This window comes from Triticum urartu, chromosome 1 (assembly GCF_003073215.2).
Source record: "Triticum urartu cultivar G1812 chromosome 1, Tu2.1, whole genome shotgun sequence".
Taxonomy (NCBI): domain Eukaryota; kingdom Viridiplantae; phylum Streptophyta; class Magnoliopsida; order Poales; family Poaceae; genus Triticum; species Triticum urartu.
This window is the reverse complement of record NC_053022.1, coordinates 508,369,739-508,386,984: the sequence shown is the minus strand read 5'-3', so window position 1 is coordinate 508,386,984 and position 17,246 is coordinate 508,369,739. Positions and strand designations below refer to the sequence as shown.

Here is a 17,246-nt window from a genome sequence, read left to right as displayed (position 1 = left end):
GCTGAAGATACAACCCGCTTGTTGGCGATGAATGCCAGCAGGGGCTTCTCAGGGATGCTTGGCATCATAGATTGCATGTATAGGGAGTGAAAGAACTTCCCTTCTGCTTGGCGAGGGAAGTATAGGCGCCATGCCAGGGCTTGCACAGTCATACTTGAGGCAGTGGTCTCACAAGATCTCTGGATCTGGTACTCTTTCTTTGGCATGGCCGGATCGCACAATGATATCAACATGCTTCAACGCTCGCCGGTGTTTGCAAGGCTTGCCAAAGGCAACAACCCACCGGTCAATGTTAACATCAACGGGCACAACTACAACAAAGGTTAGTACCTTTATCCTTAATGGATCACTATTGTGAAGACAATCCCCAACCCCGTCGGAGAGAAGAGGAAAATATTTTTCCAAGAGCAAGAGAGTGCTAGGAAGGATGTCGAGCGTGCCTTTGGTGTTCTGCAATCTCGATGGGGTATCATTTGGTATCCTGCTAGAGCTTGGGGCACCAAGAAGTTGTGGGAGGTGATGACTGCTTGTGTGATCATGCACAATATGATCGTAGAGGATGAGCGCCCCTAACGTATTTTCGATCATGGGTTTCAGTTTCAGGGTGACAATGTTGTGCCTAAGCATGAAGAAGGAGCGGCAACGTTTACACAGTTCTCCCAATTTCATCATCAAATGCATGATTGAAAAACTCATATTCAATTACAAAATGATTTGGTTGAACATATGTGGACTCATGTGGGCAACCAATGTATCTTTAAAAAAATGTATTTGAGACAATTTAATTTTTATTTGGCTTGTAAACTATGCTAAGTTTATTTGGCTGCCAAACTATGCTACTTTTATTTTCTTATGAAACTATACAAAATGTATGTATATTTTTTGAAAAACGGCGGCCACGCCCGCAAATATAGGTCGGCACGTTGGGCGCATTGCCAACCCAAATCATAAACAGTGTGGGCGTTGAGCGGGTGACCGACTCAAACAGATAAAAAGCGGATAAAATCGCCATCCGTTTGGGTTGGTGCGTTGGAGTTGCTCTAAATCTATTGCTTTTTTACCTTCTTAGTTCAACATATGATGAATCTATCTATCTAGTTTTTTGTGTGTGGAGGAATTTCGAGAGCTTTGTTCAAATAAAGGCATTCGCTGAACAACAGGCTGATGATGAGGAAGCTAGGAGTTATACCAATCCAACTCTAAGTCATGTCAATCATGCAATAGCCCCCTCCTCCTTCGACGCTGCCGTTGTACCTTTTTGTCCGTCACACATGCATTAACGGACCTCCGCAACCAGCATCGACGTGCTCGCTCTCCTTTCAAGACGGCGCCATGCACCCAGGACCCGTCCGTAGACAGGTACACTCCTCCTCCTCTATTGATGACATCCACGGCGGACATAGTGCGCCCTCAGGTGTTTGTTCAAATGCCATTGTGCTAATTTTTGAACGCCATGTCATTTTTTAGAGTATGAAGGATGGCGGGGTACTCAAGCATGGAAGATTAGTTGTTGTGCGATGCGTGGTTGATCGTATACGTGGATTTCGTAGGCAAGCACAATAGGGGGCTCTTCTGGCAGCGCATGAATGATTCGTTTCATGCGCGAAAGCAAGTTCGCCCTACGACGTGCACATCATCCAACAATGCAATATGAGGTCATTATCTTATCGATGGTATGCCATCCAGATCATCGTCACCAAGTTTTGTGACACGGTTGCTCGACTGGAGGCAAGGTGGCCATTGCGCGTGGCAGCAGAGGAGATCGTAAGTTTTGCTTCTTCTTGCTCAACTCATCGATTGAATCAATTATTTACTCAATGTTGCTTCAAACGTTGTGCAGCCCGTACGCGCTACCATGATGTACCATATGATAGAGGGATGACCATTTAGGTCCATACACTGTTGGATGTAACCGAAGAGGCAGTATGTGTGAGAGGACATGATTCATTCATGAAAAACTTGTTGATCATCTGTTTAATCTCATTGAATTTGAACTATTATTGTACTAGACTTATTTGCATGTTATCTATGGATGATTTGTGCTATTTTATATTTAAACTTTGATGAATTCCATCAGATTTGCATGAATTTCGTCCGGTTGGTTGAAATGTGGTTTTAATGGTATACGGACAACGATGGGTGGCCGGCTCCGGCATCCATGTCCACGGACTGGTCCTCCTATCCGCAAATAGACGGGGAAGCAATTTATGAGTCAGCGTAGAAGATGCCCTAGACCCTAAAGAATTATTACGCTCGTAAAATCAACGGTCGATGATTTTATACTGCTCCAAGCCCTCCGTAGCAGTACAGGGTACCATAAGAATCTCCTTGTTTCAGAGTTATGGGCTAGCATAAGCGAGCTCGAGGATTCGGCTCTCCACAACAATTTTTGTTGACGAAATACAATGGTGCTGTTTTTCTCTCTATTAATTAAGGAAAGTAGATTTTACAAAGTTTCGGCAGTCATGTGATCCAGCGTACATGTGCAAGAATACGGCGTGCCCCATGGAGATTGCCCGTCTATCCAGAGACAAATAGCCTCAGGCATTCTGTTCACAGCACGCGACGCAGGGTAGAGTCACACGGCAGGCGAGCGGGCCGATTCCTGAGAGTCTACACTCGTATTCCTCTCATTCCAGTCCAACGCAGAGGTGTGGACTCTAAACTCTTGAGCAGAGTCCTAGAACTAGATGCGAGTGCATCAGTTACGACGGCAGCAGCGCCAAACGTCAAAAGCCTCGTGCTGGATCCAAGAGTGCCACTAATACTCTATTTTCCGATGCCTCTTATGCCCATCAAATCTTGTTGTGAAATTGAACTGCCGATTGCACCCGGCATACTCAGTTTGTTGCTCTCCTCTCCAACCTTTTCCTCTAGTAACTAGCCGATGTGCTCTATTTATGGGCATGTATACGCCAGTGAATAAGTGGCTACCAAACGCTTATTTAGTGACTTCACGTATTTAATATGTTGCATTTTTACATTGTCTGTACAACCTCAACTATGAGGAATCTATCTATCTAGTTTTCTTTTTCACTTTCTTCCTCCAAAGGTGGCACTGTTGAGAGAAAAAACCATCTAAAACTTGGTCACTTGAGCAACAATAACCAAAATATGCAAATTTGACCCCTATATGTCCGCGGATGCATTCGCGGATAGGAGCCGGTCACCCCCCATTTGTCCCCACACCCCCCATTTGCAACGTGAAACACATCATACGCAGTTCATCATATATGGATAAAACAAGCTACATTTGAATGAAAACTACCCTGCTTCTACTCATCGTCTTCCGAGATGGACTGCCGGCCTTGTGGTCATTCGCAGCCGGGCGAAGCTCTGGTGCCTTCTCCTCATCGTCCATGTCCATGAATGGCCGCACCCGCCTCATATTGGAGAGGTGGATAAGACGGTGGTTGGCCACTACCTCCCACTCGGACTGGTGTGACTCAAAGGTGGCCTGGTTTTTGGCCACAAGGATGGGATCAGTGATGAGCGCCGTGAATGCAACATCAGCCAATTACTCCGCCTCCAATTGTTGCTCTGCTGCATGGTGAGACGACTATGCCTCCGCGTCCTGGGCGAGCTGAAACTCCACCTCTGCCTCCTCTCAGCCAAATTAGAAGGGCTCCATGCCAGACGTCTCCTCCTCCGCCTCCTCCTCTGGTACCTCCATATCCGCCTCCACATCATCCTCCTCCTCTGCAAGGTGTTGGACGCCCCGCATCTCAGCACCGCACATCGCCCGCATGATCACTGAAGTTATTTACCCAAAACTACCACACTTGGGGCTAGGATAATAACTTGGTACCACATTTGAATCAGGGCACAAAAAACCATCGAACTTGCGTCTAATGCGTAATGCGGAGGACTTATGCTCGAATTTGGTCGGGAAAAAAATCGATAGATGGGGCCCGCCTGTCGGGCTGAGGCGGCATGCTTGTGTGGACAATATGTTGAGTTGGACGACGGTCCCACTTGTCAATGACTCAAGTGTTTATTTATCTTTCACCTTTTTCTTTTTATTCCTTCCTCTTTTTCTTTGGGCATTTAGCTGAACGGGTTGTGAGCACTGGACCATGGACATCACTGGAACAGCCACGAGAGAGGACGTGTGCAAAAGCAACGCCTGACAAGGCCGTCGCGCCGGGAGACCAGGTTGTGTATGTGGGCTGCATCCTGGAAGTTGCGGCCCATCGGAGGTGGATGCGGACATAGCCGGTGCAGGATCTCGCCGGAGCTCACCATGTGGCCGCTGAACCTCATGTGTAACCACAGGGAGGTGCATGAGAGCCACACTGCGCTCGCGCGGTGCGGAGAGCAATGGCGGCCGGAGGCGGGGCCAAGCGACCGCATGCGTGTAGGGCCACGCATGGGGTGTGTCCGTGCGGCCGAGGTCAGCCATGGCTGACGACCAAGGTCACCACGGGACGAGCTGCTGATGGATCTCGCGGGATTGGTGCTGGGCATGTGTAGGTGTGTTGACGACCCACAAGTATTAGGGATCTATCGTAGTTCTTTTTGATAAGTAAGAGTGTCGAACCCAACGAGGAGCAGAAGAAAATGACAAGTGGTTTTCGATAAGGTATTCTCTGCAAACACTGAAATTATCAGTAACAGATAGTTTTATGATAAAATAATTCGTAACGAGTAACAAGTAACAAGTGTAATAAAGGTGCAGCTAGGTGGCCCAATCCTTTTTGTAGTAAAGGATAAGCCTAGACGAACTCTTATATAAAGCAAAGCGCTCCCGATGACACATAGAAATTATTGTGAAGCTAGTTTTCATCATGCTCATATGATTCACGTTCGTTACTTTGATAATTTTATATGTGGATGGACCGGTGCTTGGGTGTTGTCCTTACTTGGACAAGCCTCCTTGTTATGATTAACCCCTTTCGCAAGCATCCGCAACTACGATAGAAGAATTAAGATAAATCTAATCATAGCATGAAACATGAGGATCCAAATCAGCCCCTTACGAAGAAACGCATAAACTAGGGTTTAAATTTCTATCACTCTAGCAACCCATCATCTACTTATTACTTCCTAATGCCTTCACCTAGGCCTAAATCATGGTGAAGTATCATGTAGTCAATGTTCACATAGCACCACTAGAGGAAAGACAACATACATCTCATCAAAATATTGAACGAATACCAAATTCACATGATTACTTATAACAAGACTTATCACATGTCCTCAGGAATGAACGTAACTACTCACAAAGCATATTCATGTTCAAGATCAGAGGGGTATTGAGTATCATTAAGGATCTGAACATATGATCTTCCACCGAATAAACCAACTATCATCAACTACAAGGAGTAATCAACACTACTAGCAACCCACATGTACCAATCTGAGGTTTTGAGACAAAGATCGGATACAAGAGATGAACTAGGGTTTGAGAGGAGATAGTGCTGGTGAAGATGTTGATGGAGATTGACCCCCACTCGATGAGAGGATCATTGGTGCTGATGATGGCTTCGATTTCCCCCTCCCGGAGGGAGGTTTCCCCCAAGCTTAGACCTCGCTTGTCCTCAAGCGGAAACCAAAATCGATAATTATGTCCACATGTTTAGAGATAGAGGTGTCGATAAAATAAAATACGGACATGAAGGCATCATGATCATCTTTAGAATAGCAACATATTTTATCATATAATTTCTTATGCCGAAGTAACAATTTGTTCACAAGATAAAGTATGGAACAAGAACTTTACAGACAAGGGGACCCACTGTCGCCGATGCTATTCATTCTCTGCATGGAACCCCTCTATGCACTCTTCCAGTCTGCTACAGAGCAAGGCCTTCTAGCACCTTTGGCTCGTTCTGGCCTGCATCAGCGTGTCTCCATGTTTGCGGATGACGTTGTGGTTTTCATCAAGCCAATTGACCTTGAAGCGGCCACCTGCAGGGCGACCTTGTGCCTGTTTGGCCAAGCTTCCGGTTTGTTTGTCAATATGGACAAGAGTACAGTGCTCCCCATTAGATGTTCCCAGGACGAGATTGAGTTGTTGTCCACTATGTTGGGATGCCCTACTGCTCCTTTTCCGTGCAAATATTTGGGACTGCCGCTGACACTTCAAAAGCAAAATGCGGTGCAGCTCCAGCTGCTGGTGGATCGGGTGGGTGATAGCTTGCCTCTCTGGAAGGCGACGACAATGCCGAAAAGCGGGCGGCTACTTCTAATTCAGTCAGTGATCTGTGTGATCCCAGTCCATTCCATGTTGGCGCTTGATCTTCCTGCAAAGACTCTTGTGGCCCTTAACAAGATTTGCCAAGGTTTTCTGTGGTGCGGTAAAAAGGATGCGAGAGGGGGCAACTGTGCCGTTGATTGGGACGCAGTATGCACGCCCAAATGGGCGGGTGGTTTGGGGATCCCGAATCTGCAATGGCTTAACAAGGCTCTACAAGCTAGATGGGCTTGGCTGCAACGAGCGGCAGAGGCAATGGAGTTGGTTCACACGACGGCATACACTACAGTTGGTGATGGCAAATCTACCCTATTCTAGGATGCTAGATGGATCAAAGGATGGAGAATTAAGGAGATTGCACCCACAATCCATAGTTTGATTCTGGATCGGATAAAAAGATCGAAGTTGGTCGTCGATGCTCTACGCAATGACAGTTGGTCGTCGAAGTTGGCCCCAACCTTTTGCCACAAGCACTGCACGAGTTCTTGCGGTTATGGCCCCTGATCTCGGGATGCCAGCTTACAAACGACGTCGAGGATGTGGTGACATGGGCATGGGAGAAGGATGGACAGTTCTCGGCTAGATCAGCTTATGCTGAAGGATTCATGGGGTGTGTGGTCTCCCCGTCAACAGCATTCACCTGGAAGTCCAAGGCACCCTTGCAATGCCGCTTTTTCTCTTGGCTAGCCCTCAAGAACAGATGTTGGACATCGGACCGGTTGCCTCGCCGCGGATTACCTCACCAGGACTACCGCCCACTTTGCAACCAACATGAGGAAACCATCCAACACCTCCTGGTTGGCTGTGTCTTTGCTAAACAGGTCTGGCATCAGACGGGGAACATCACGGGCAGGCCTGACTTCGAGCCCCAAGATGGAGAAGGCCTTGGCGATTGGTGCCTTCGTCAGGATCGCTGCTCAGCCCGTCGGAAGTCCACTCGTGCTAAATGCTTGCTTGGGATGTGGATTATTTGGAAGCATCAAAACGACATTGTGTTTAATGGTGCTGTCCCGTCTCTCATTGCGACATTAGTTAGGATTAGAGAGGAGGGTGTTCTGTGGGTTAGGGCTGGTGTCTTGAAAGGCAACACAATAGGTTTTGAATTAGAGGATGGTGGGCCGGATCGTGAGTAGTGACTAGACCGTCCGTTGGTGTCGGAGAATCTCGACATGTAATTATATGTTGTAACTATGGATATGGGAGTCTTTCCTCTTTCTTCTTTAATGAATGATACGCACACTCGTGCGTATTCGAGAAAAAATTGCAATTTATCATAATGTAGAAAAGAGTCAATACAAGAGCTTTTCATCAAGTTCACATACTCAACTAGAATTTAGTTTTTTATAATTGATAACACTCATGTGATACTTATGAGATCAAAGTTTCGATCGGACACAGAGAAAGATAGGGGCTTATAACTTCGCCTGCCAACCTTTTACCTCAAGGATAACGTCAATAATAATAGTTTATGAATACCTACATCCGAGTGTATATATATATATATATATATATATATATATATATATATCTGGATATTCCCCCAACATATAGTGCTTGCCAAAAAGGAAAAGTGTAAAAAGAATAGGTGATGGTCACCATGACTCTTGCATTAAGGTAGAGGGTAAATAAAAGATAGCCCCTTGGCAGAGGGAAGCAGAGGTTGTCATGTGCTTTTATGGTTGGATGCACACAATCTTAATGCGAAAAAACGCTACTTTAGATTGCCGCTTGTGATAAACAACTGTATTATGTAGTCTGTCGCTTTTATTTCTTCCATATCACAAGTTCGTATAAAGTTTATTTTTCTCGCACTAATAGATCATACATATTTGGAGAACAAATTTTATTGCTTGCACCAATGACAACTTACTTGAAGAATCTTACTCAATCCATAGGTAGGTATGTGGACTCTCATGGCAAAACTGGGTTAAGGGATTTTGGATGCACATGTAGTACCTCTACTTGGTGCAAAACATCCTTCAAATATTTCACTTAACTACCATTTTATATTTCAAATAGTCCGTTTAATTTTCACGGGCTGCAGTTGGTCTCTGCGCCAATTGGCGCAACGGGTCATCTAGTAACTATAAATGATTCTGCTGCACGAAAAATGTAAACCCCAACAATGTCCGCGCATAGGTGCATAAAGAGTATAGCTCAATTTGTCAACCAGCGAACCAATGCGGATTTTTGAACTTGGATCTACGCACACTCGTAGCAATAAATAAAAAGTAAAATGTCAAATGCTTATGAAACTGTTTGTCTGGTATACTACACATGTGCAATGTTTCGCGACAAAATGACTTATGTGGACTTGTTGGTAAAAGTGACGAAATTGCATCTACGAACATGTGAATAGTAACTTTCATATAATATCGATTTGTCTTTGTTCACCCACAATACGACAAGTTCTTTGTGAAACTCTATGCATGATTAATATGCTAGACAATGTTTCCTGCAAAAAAGTTTCAGAATTATTTGAACTTCATTTATTTTATTTTGCAATTCGGGCACATGTGCACCCATGTTCACCATTGTATATTCGACCAGCGAGCCAGTTAGAATAATGCTATGTTTCTCGTAACCGGCCCGCAATATCCATAGCCATTTATTATTTTCATGATATAAGGAATTAACAAATAATAGAGGCATGTTATTTTCATGTCTTTTAGTTGTTGAATCAATTTTATTCATCATCTGCAAGAAGTGGACGTTAGGAATATTTTTGGCAGATTTTCTTAGCTAAGCACATTTGGAAAGATTTCTAGAATGACCTTCTTATTTCAGAATTACGGGCTATAGCATAAACAAGCTTGAGCTTTGGCTCTCCACGTTGGAGTCTAAACTCCTTTTTTTAATACCAATTACAGCATTGCTGTTTTATTTTTCATTATTTAAGAAATGTGGAATCACTAAGTTTTGGTGGTGACGAGATCCAGCGTACATGTGTAAGAATACAACATGCCCAATAGCCTCAAGCATGATGTTCACAGCACGCAATGCAGGGTAGAGTCACGGAAGTGACCCATGCCACAGGCACGCCAACCTCCAGGAAAGCACCTCACAGCAGGTACGCTTTGCCACATTCCTGAGAGTCTAAACTCGCATTCTTCTATTCCAGTCCAACGCAAAGGGGTGGACTCTAAACTCTTGAACGGAATCCTAGAGCTACTCGTTCGGCGAGCAAGGACTTTTGTCCAACGCAGTGCATCTCTACTCGTTCAGCGGCATCAATTAGGACGGCAGCAGCGCCGAACGACAAAAACCTTGTGCATACTTGTAGGGTACCACTGATACTACATTTTCCGATGCCTCCTATGCCCATCAAATCTTGCCGTGGAATTAGGGATGCAAGCGGACGCGTACGCCACCGTCCGCGAAGAAGAAACTAAGCTAATCACTGCTACTTTAATAATCGCCTTAATTCAAAATGGATGGATGGCTTCGCGGGCGCGTCCACCTGCATGCCTATGTGGAAATGAACTGCCGATTGCACCCGGCATACTCAGTTTGCTGCTCTCCTCTCCAGCCTTTCCCTCTAGTAACGAGTCGATGTGCTCTATTTATGGGCATGTATACGTCAGTGAATAAGTTCCTACAACACGCTTATTTAGTGATTTCACGTATTTAATTTGTTGCTTTTTTATTTTGTCAGTACAATCCCAACCATAAGGAATCTATCTATCTAGTTTTTTTCCACTTTCTTCCTCCAAAGTTGGCACTAGTGAGAGAAAATACCATTTAAAATTTGGCCACTAAGAGCAATTATACCCGAAATGTGCAAATTAATTTGACCCATATATGTCCACGAATGCGTTCGCGGAAGGGAAAACTTTGTTTTTGCCACTCTAGTTTTTACCCACTTTGCTTATGCCACTCTTGAATTTGACATATCACTTTTGCCACTCTTAGCTTTTGACAATACATCACAAATGCCATTCAGTGGCAAAAACGATAATTTTTCATTTCACTTTTGCCACTCTAGGTTTTGCAATGTATCACAATTGCCGCTCTGAAAATTTTGCTTTTGTCATTGAATGGCAAAATTGATATATTGTGAAAAGCTAAGAGTGACAAAAGTGAAATGTTAAATTCTAGAATGGCATAAGTAAAGTGGGCAAAAACTAGAGTAGTAAAAATAAAGTTTTCCCTTCGCGGAAAGGAGCTGGTCACCCCCCGTTTGATCCCACACCCCCTATTTGCAAATCGCCATTTTCATACTCATCCATGCAACGTGTAACACGCCATACGTAGTTCATCATATATAGATAAAAGCATCTTCAGCCGTGTCCTCAACAAAGCCCTCAGGCGATTTTTCGGCCGCCGGCGCCGAAAAATCGGCCCAGTCGCACCCCTAAGAGCCTATTTTTCGCAGGCTCGGGCCGAAATTGGCGCCGACGGAACCAGTCCGAACCCGGCGCGCTGGGGGCGTCGGGCGAATAGTTTTTGGCGCGAAACAGCCACGAGCCCTCCTTGCCAATGACTTGTCTCTCTTCTCGCCGCTTCGTCGTCCTCATCGCCTCGTTTCCTGCGGCGAATCAATGCCAAAACTGCCGCGCGCTGCCACGCCGGTCAGCCTCCTCCATTGATGCCTCACGGGCGGCGCAGTGAAGACCGGACGACGCACGTCCCCTCGCCCGCCACGCGTACACCCGGCGGTCACGCGTACACGCGGCACCTCCGCCTATATAAGCCGACCCCCAGCACGTCGGTGGCACGCAAAGAGTCTCCACCGCCGACGCGCCATTTCTCCCCCTTTCCTCCCTCTCCGCTCGCCGTCTCCAGTTCAAAGCATGGCCGAGCGCTTCCCAGGCGACGACGCGGCGGCGAACGGCTTCGGCCGCCGCCACCTTCACGAGGACGAAGCTCGGCTCCTCTTCGAGGCCGAGTATCCGGTCCCGCCGGACATGCGGGTGCCCGGGTCGTGGAGGATCAGCGTCGGCGGGGTCCCTGTGCCACCACCGCCCACCGGGGCGGCGCGGCGTGCGGAGATCGCGCGTATCCGCGCCTCTCTGCCGTGGGCGGTGAGGGAAGATCCACGGTACGTCCCCAACAACCCGCTCTGGGAGCCCTACTTCCGTCGCCGCCACACCGAGAAGTTCGAGGCCACCAACGGCGCCGTGCCCTCCGGAAGGCTCAACTCCGAAGGCCGGCGTCGATGATGGGGTGTGCCCGGCCGCACGCTGGAGGCCGTCCTCGAGTACATCGAGGGAGGCAACACGCCGAGGCTGGAGTACCCCGCTCCCCCGTCCATCTCTCGCCGGCGTGGGAGCTCGTGGACGCCGAGGCGCATGGACCCGGGGGCGTCCTCCTCCTCGTCCGGCCGCTCGTCCGACTCTCCCTGCCTCCGCCACGTCAAGCAGGAGCCCCAGGACACGCCTGTCAGCGCGCGCACCCGTAGCTCCGGCGTCTGCATCGACAACTCCGCCCCCGCCTCTAGCCGCCTCGTCCTCGTCAGGCCAAAGCCGGAGCCCGGCCTCCCCGTGGAGTATGAGGAGATAGCCCGGCGTGGCTTCTTCGACGAGGACGCCCTACGGTGGGCGCGGGACGACTACCTCCGCGACGAGATGGTCCGGCGGGCTCTGGAGGAGATAACTGCCTGCAAACGTGGGCGCAAGGACGAGCATGGCGTCGTAATCCTCGACAGCGACGACGATGAGGACGCCCCCGGACCGTCCAACCCGCCGCGCCAACTAGGGGAGGGTTGCAGCAGGGACGGCGGTCGTCGAGGAGGCGACGACGATGACTACACGCGGTTCTATAGCCTTCTCGGCATGTCGAACTACAAGGGCGGCGGGCGGCGAGGAGCTGTGAGGGAGACGGCGAGGAGCAGCCTAGTAGCGTTTTTTTTTTCTTTTTTGTAAAATATTTTAAATATGTACGAGCTCGCCGAAGTTTGGTTGAATTTACGCCGTGTTTGTGCCGGAATTTAAATTTTTAAAAGAACATGGGCGCCGCGACTGGGGGGCATCACGCCTCCAGCACGCGGTTTGCGCCGGTGCGCCCCCAGGGAGCGATTTTTAGCGCCTCCTAGGGGGCCAATGGCTGCAGATGCTCTAAGACAAGTTACATTGAATGAAAGCTATCCTACTTCTATCATTGTCTTCGGAGATGTAGATGACCGCAGACCTCGTGGTCATTCGCGACGGGGCGAAGCTCTGGCGCCTCCTCCTCATCGTCCTCGTACGCGATTAGCCGCTCCCGCCACACGTCGCCAAGGTAGATATGATGGCGGTTCACCACCTCCTTCCACTCGGATTGAAATGACTCAAAGATGGGCCTGTTTTTCTACTACGAGGATGGGATCAGTGATGAGCGCCGAATGTGGCAGCGCCCGCTTGCTCCACCTCCAACGATTGCTTTGGTACGAGGTGTGATGCCTCCACCTCCGCGTTTTAGGCGATCTGGAACTCCACCGCCGTCTCCTCCATGCCAAATCCGCCAGCGTACATGCCCGTCGTCTCCTCCTCCGGCACCACCATGTCCACCTCCTCCTCTGGTACCTCGATATCCACCTCCACCTCGTCCTCCTCCTCTACAAGACATTGGGCGCCACGTATCTTGGTAGCACGCACCGCCTGCACAATCTCCACATGGTGCTCGGGCCTAAGCATTTTGTAATATGTGATCCTTTGTCGGACCATGGTGAACGGCATGGTCGAAGCGGAAAGGGAAGCAAACAAGGAAAGCTGTGGTTGAGCGGATTGGAGGGAAAGGAGGGAAATGGAGGTGTATAGGGCCCTTGTCGTCCGGCCTAAATATCCGGATTTGGTCCCTCGGGCAACAAGCCAGAGTGGCGGATGAATGCGTACTCATCAAATCGATGGAGGAACCTGTATGACATATGGTTTACACGCGGGTCCCGCTCGTCCTTCTAATATGAAGGACACTTCTAGGCATTCCATATCCATCCCACATATAGCCTGGATATGAGGAATGCAGACAACCCAGATGTTTGGGCTGGGTTTAGAGGGTCCGGTTGGGTGGCGGTTCTTTATCCTGGCCTCTGTCTTGGCTTTAGATGCTCTACTTACCTAATTTATGATAATAAATTAACGCAACATACCCAGATACAACACTTTAGTATTACCTCCCAAACATGCAGGGGTATTTGTGGAGGACGTCTCTTATGCGGCAACTAGGAAGGAAGTATATTTAAATAAAGCTAATCTTTACCTAATAATAAAGCAAATTGGGTTTCTTTCGTCCGTCATGGCATTTTTATAGAAAAGTCCCTCTATTTTAAAGAATTCAACTCGCAGTTCTGTTTTAATTTAAAACGAATCGTTATTTTTGTATTTTACATAAAAGTCCCTGTCTTTTCTTGAAATCAACCCGCTGTTCGGATTTAAGTCACACCCGAACCGTTATTTTTACATTTTTCGAAACCCCCCTGATGTTTTAGGTAATTCATCTGTGGATCATATTTAAGTCAAACAAATGCTTTTTAAAATCATCCATATCTTTTAAACCGTAACTCCGATTTGAACATGTTATATATCAAATTTGATTAGAAAAATATGTAGAATATGAATATGAGATTATGTTTACCTGTTAAGTATTTTTAAATATTATTTTGGAATATATATTTGAGTCAAACCAAATGATTTTCTAAATTATATGTATCTTTTAAACCGTAACTTCGATTTTAACATATTATATATGAAATTTAATTAGAAAAATGTGTGGAATCTAAATATGTTGTTAATTTTACCTGTTAAATATTTTTAAAATATTGTTATGGAAGCAAACTTATAATTTATAGTGCAAGATTCGTTTTTTTATACCGGTGGCGATCCGGATTGCAAATAAACACCCCACTATAACCATATACGAAAAAGAAAACATCGATAACTACACATGCATACCTCTGAAAAATGTCGAAGAGAAAAACAACAGATTTCTCATCGCGAGTGAGAGAAAGCGAGCGAGAGTGAGGGAGAGAGAGAGAGGAAGAGGGAGGAGAGAGGGAGAGAGAGACGCCTTAGGATTAACCATATTCAACACATGTTTTTTTGTTGTTTTGTGTGAACACCGAGGCCATCGCCGGCGAGAGTGAGAAGGAGGATAAGTGGCAACACAAATATGATGCCTCGCAAAAATAAAGAAGATGGACCTATTGTGGTCTTGAGTGATGGTTGCTGAGTTAAGAACGTGTGTTATGTTTTCTCTCCTGTTGCAACGCACGGGCTTTTTTGCTAGTTAAATATAAATATTTGCTATCACAAATAAACACGGTCGAGCTGTAAGAATTACATGGTCCGGCACATGCAGGGGTATTTGTGGAGGACGTCTCCTATGCGGCAACTGGCATGGAAGTTGCAAAACTTGTTATATTTGTCCATGCAGTTGCTGTAGTAATAGGGTGCATAAGAATGTTTAGGTCACGTGAGCGTCAGCTGACATTGCTGGTTAGAATTTTTATAAACGGATATGAATTTATTCATCACATGATAGCAAGGTCGTTTACAGTCAAAGATGAAATAAACTCAGGGGCACTATTATTCCCAACAGAGGCAGATTTGGAGCTGTAGCAAGATTTAGCCAAGCAATCAACAACTACATTGGCTTAGCAGAATTCAATCATCCCGAAATTTTTGGATAGGTGGAAGCATTCCAAAATCATTGCAACATTGTGTCCATAATAATTCTCTGCATTCCTGACCGCATCATAACTTTCGACTAGTCTGATTCCATGACTACCATGCTACACCCCATAATGTCGGCCAAGAGTAAACCATTGCCTCCCTCGTCCCTCGTGTCGCTCTCGCGGGCGGCGGCGGGGGAACCCTCGTCCCACGCGTCGCTCTCGCGGGCGGCGGCGGGGGAACCCTAGCCCCCACCCCGCGCCCATCTCATACACCATCCCCTCTGTTAAGATATCTTAGAATCTTCTAGATGGTTTGTACGGTTGGTAGAGATAGGATGAATACCGAATCTGTTGAGATTGTTTCGTACGTCTCAAGTATGTAATGAACCTTTTCTTGTACGCCACGGATGGGGCTTTTCCATCCCTATATTAACACGTAACCGCGGCCTGCTACGGCAGGTAGAAACGCTTCCAAACTTACATGGTAATCAGAGCCAATCTTCCTTACCACATCTAGCTTTCCAATCTACCATCAATGGCGTCTTCATCCTCTGCGGCGCCTTCCCTCGTTTCCAACCAAGTTTCCGAAAAACTCACCAGAGAGAACTTCCTCCTATGGAAGGCACAAGTCCTTCCTCAAATTCGTGCCCCTGGCCTTTATGGCTACCTTGATGGCGGCAAGCCTGCTCCCGAGCCTACCATCTCCTCCACCGACAAAGATGGAAAAACGGTGACTGTGCCGAATCCTCTCCACACCGCATGGGTCGGGATCGATCAGCAGATCCTTTCCTATCTTCTCAATTCCCTCTCAAAGGAGGTTCTCATCCATGTCCTTCATCTCGAGACCTCTGAAGCTATGTGGAGCGCCCTCACCACCATGTTTGCATCACACTCCCGATCTCGCATCAACAACCTCCGCATATCCCTCTCCAACGCCCAGAAGGGCAATCAATCTGTCCCGGCGTATTTCTCTCGCATGAAGGGCCTGGCTGATTAACTTGCAGCCGCCGGGAAACCCACCGGGGAGGATGAGCTCGTCTCCTTTATCCTAGCAGGTCTTGACATGGAGTACAACCCTCTCATTTCTGCTCTAGATACCCGTACTGAACCAATTTCTCTTGATGCGCTCTATGGTCAGATGGCCAACTTCGATCAGCGGGTTGAGCTCCTGCAGAACGCTGGGGGTGGCTTCAAGTCCTCGGCCAATTCTGCATCTCGTGGACGCGGTGGCAATCGCGGGCGGGGTGCTCCTCGTGGTCGCGACGGAGGGCGAGGCGGCAACAGCCGCAGTGGTGGTAACATCAGCGGCAATGGTGGTGGTGCTCATCCCTCCTACAACAACAATAGGGGTGGGCGTGGTGGCAACAATGGTGCCTCCCGTGCTCCCGTGTGCCAGATCTGTGGCAAACCGGGGCACATCGCCATCAACTGTTGGTATCGCTACACCGACGACTACCCTCCGGAGGAGAAAACAGCCGGCTCCATCAACACCTCCAGCTACGGCATAGATACAAATTGGTATGCCGATAGTGGTGCTACTGACCACATCACCGGCGAACTCCAGAAGCTTACGGTTCGTGACAACTACCGCGGTGGTGATCAAGTCTACACCGCAGATGGTCAGGTATGCACATCAGCTACATTGGGCATTCGGTTATTAAAACCCCTTATGATAAAATTCAGCTACGAAATATATTGCATGTCCCATCTGCCTCTAAAAATCTCCTTTCAGTTCATCGAATTGCTATTGATAACAATGCTTATCTTGAATTTTGGCTTACTTTCTTTTTCATAAAGGACCAAGCAACGGGGAGAATTCTTCATCGAGGCAGATGTAGAGGAGGTCTTTACCCTTTGATCCCGCATAGGACATCCAATAAACAAGCCTTCGGTGCCATCAAGCTATCACCTTCACGGTGGCACGATCGACTTGGGCATCCATCTTTTTCTACCGTTCAACGTGTGCTTAGGAATAATAAGTTGTCGTGTCATGGCAAGCTAGACATTGAGTCTATTTGTGAGTCTTGCCAAAGAGCAAAGAGTTATCAATTACCTTATCCAGTTTCGAATAGTGTGTCTACTGTTCCTCTTGAATTGATTTTTTCGGATGTATGGGGAGATGCTCCTCTTTCTGTTGGTAGATACAAATATTACGTCAGTTTCATCAATGATTATAGTAAATTTTCATGGATCTACCTTATCAAAAAGAAATCTGATGTATTCGAAGTATTCAAAAATTTCCAAGCACATGTTGAACGTCAATTTGGTAGAAAAATTCTCGCCGCCCAATCCGATTGGGGAGGCGAATACCAAAAATTAAATCTGATCTTTCAACAACTAGGCATATCGCATCATGTCTCCTGCCCGCACGCCCATCAACAGAATGGGTTAGCAGAACGAAAACACCGTCATATCGTTGAAGTTGGTCTTGCTCTCCTTGCCAACGCATCCATGCCATTA

General features: G+C 47.2%; 1 pseudogene; it reads left to right on the top strand.

The window, feature by feature from the left end:
* The first annotated feature begins 15,801 nt into the window (after positions 1–15,801).
* Positions 15,802–15,940, top strand: LOC125533316 (annotated as a pseudogene).
* The last annotated feature ends 1,306 nt before the right edge of the window (positions 15,941–17,246 follow it).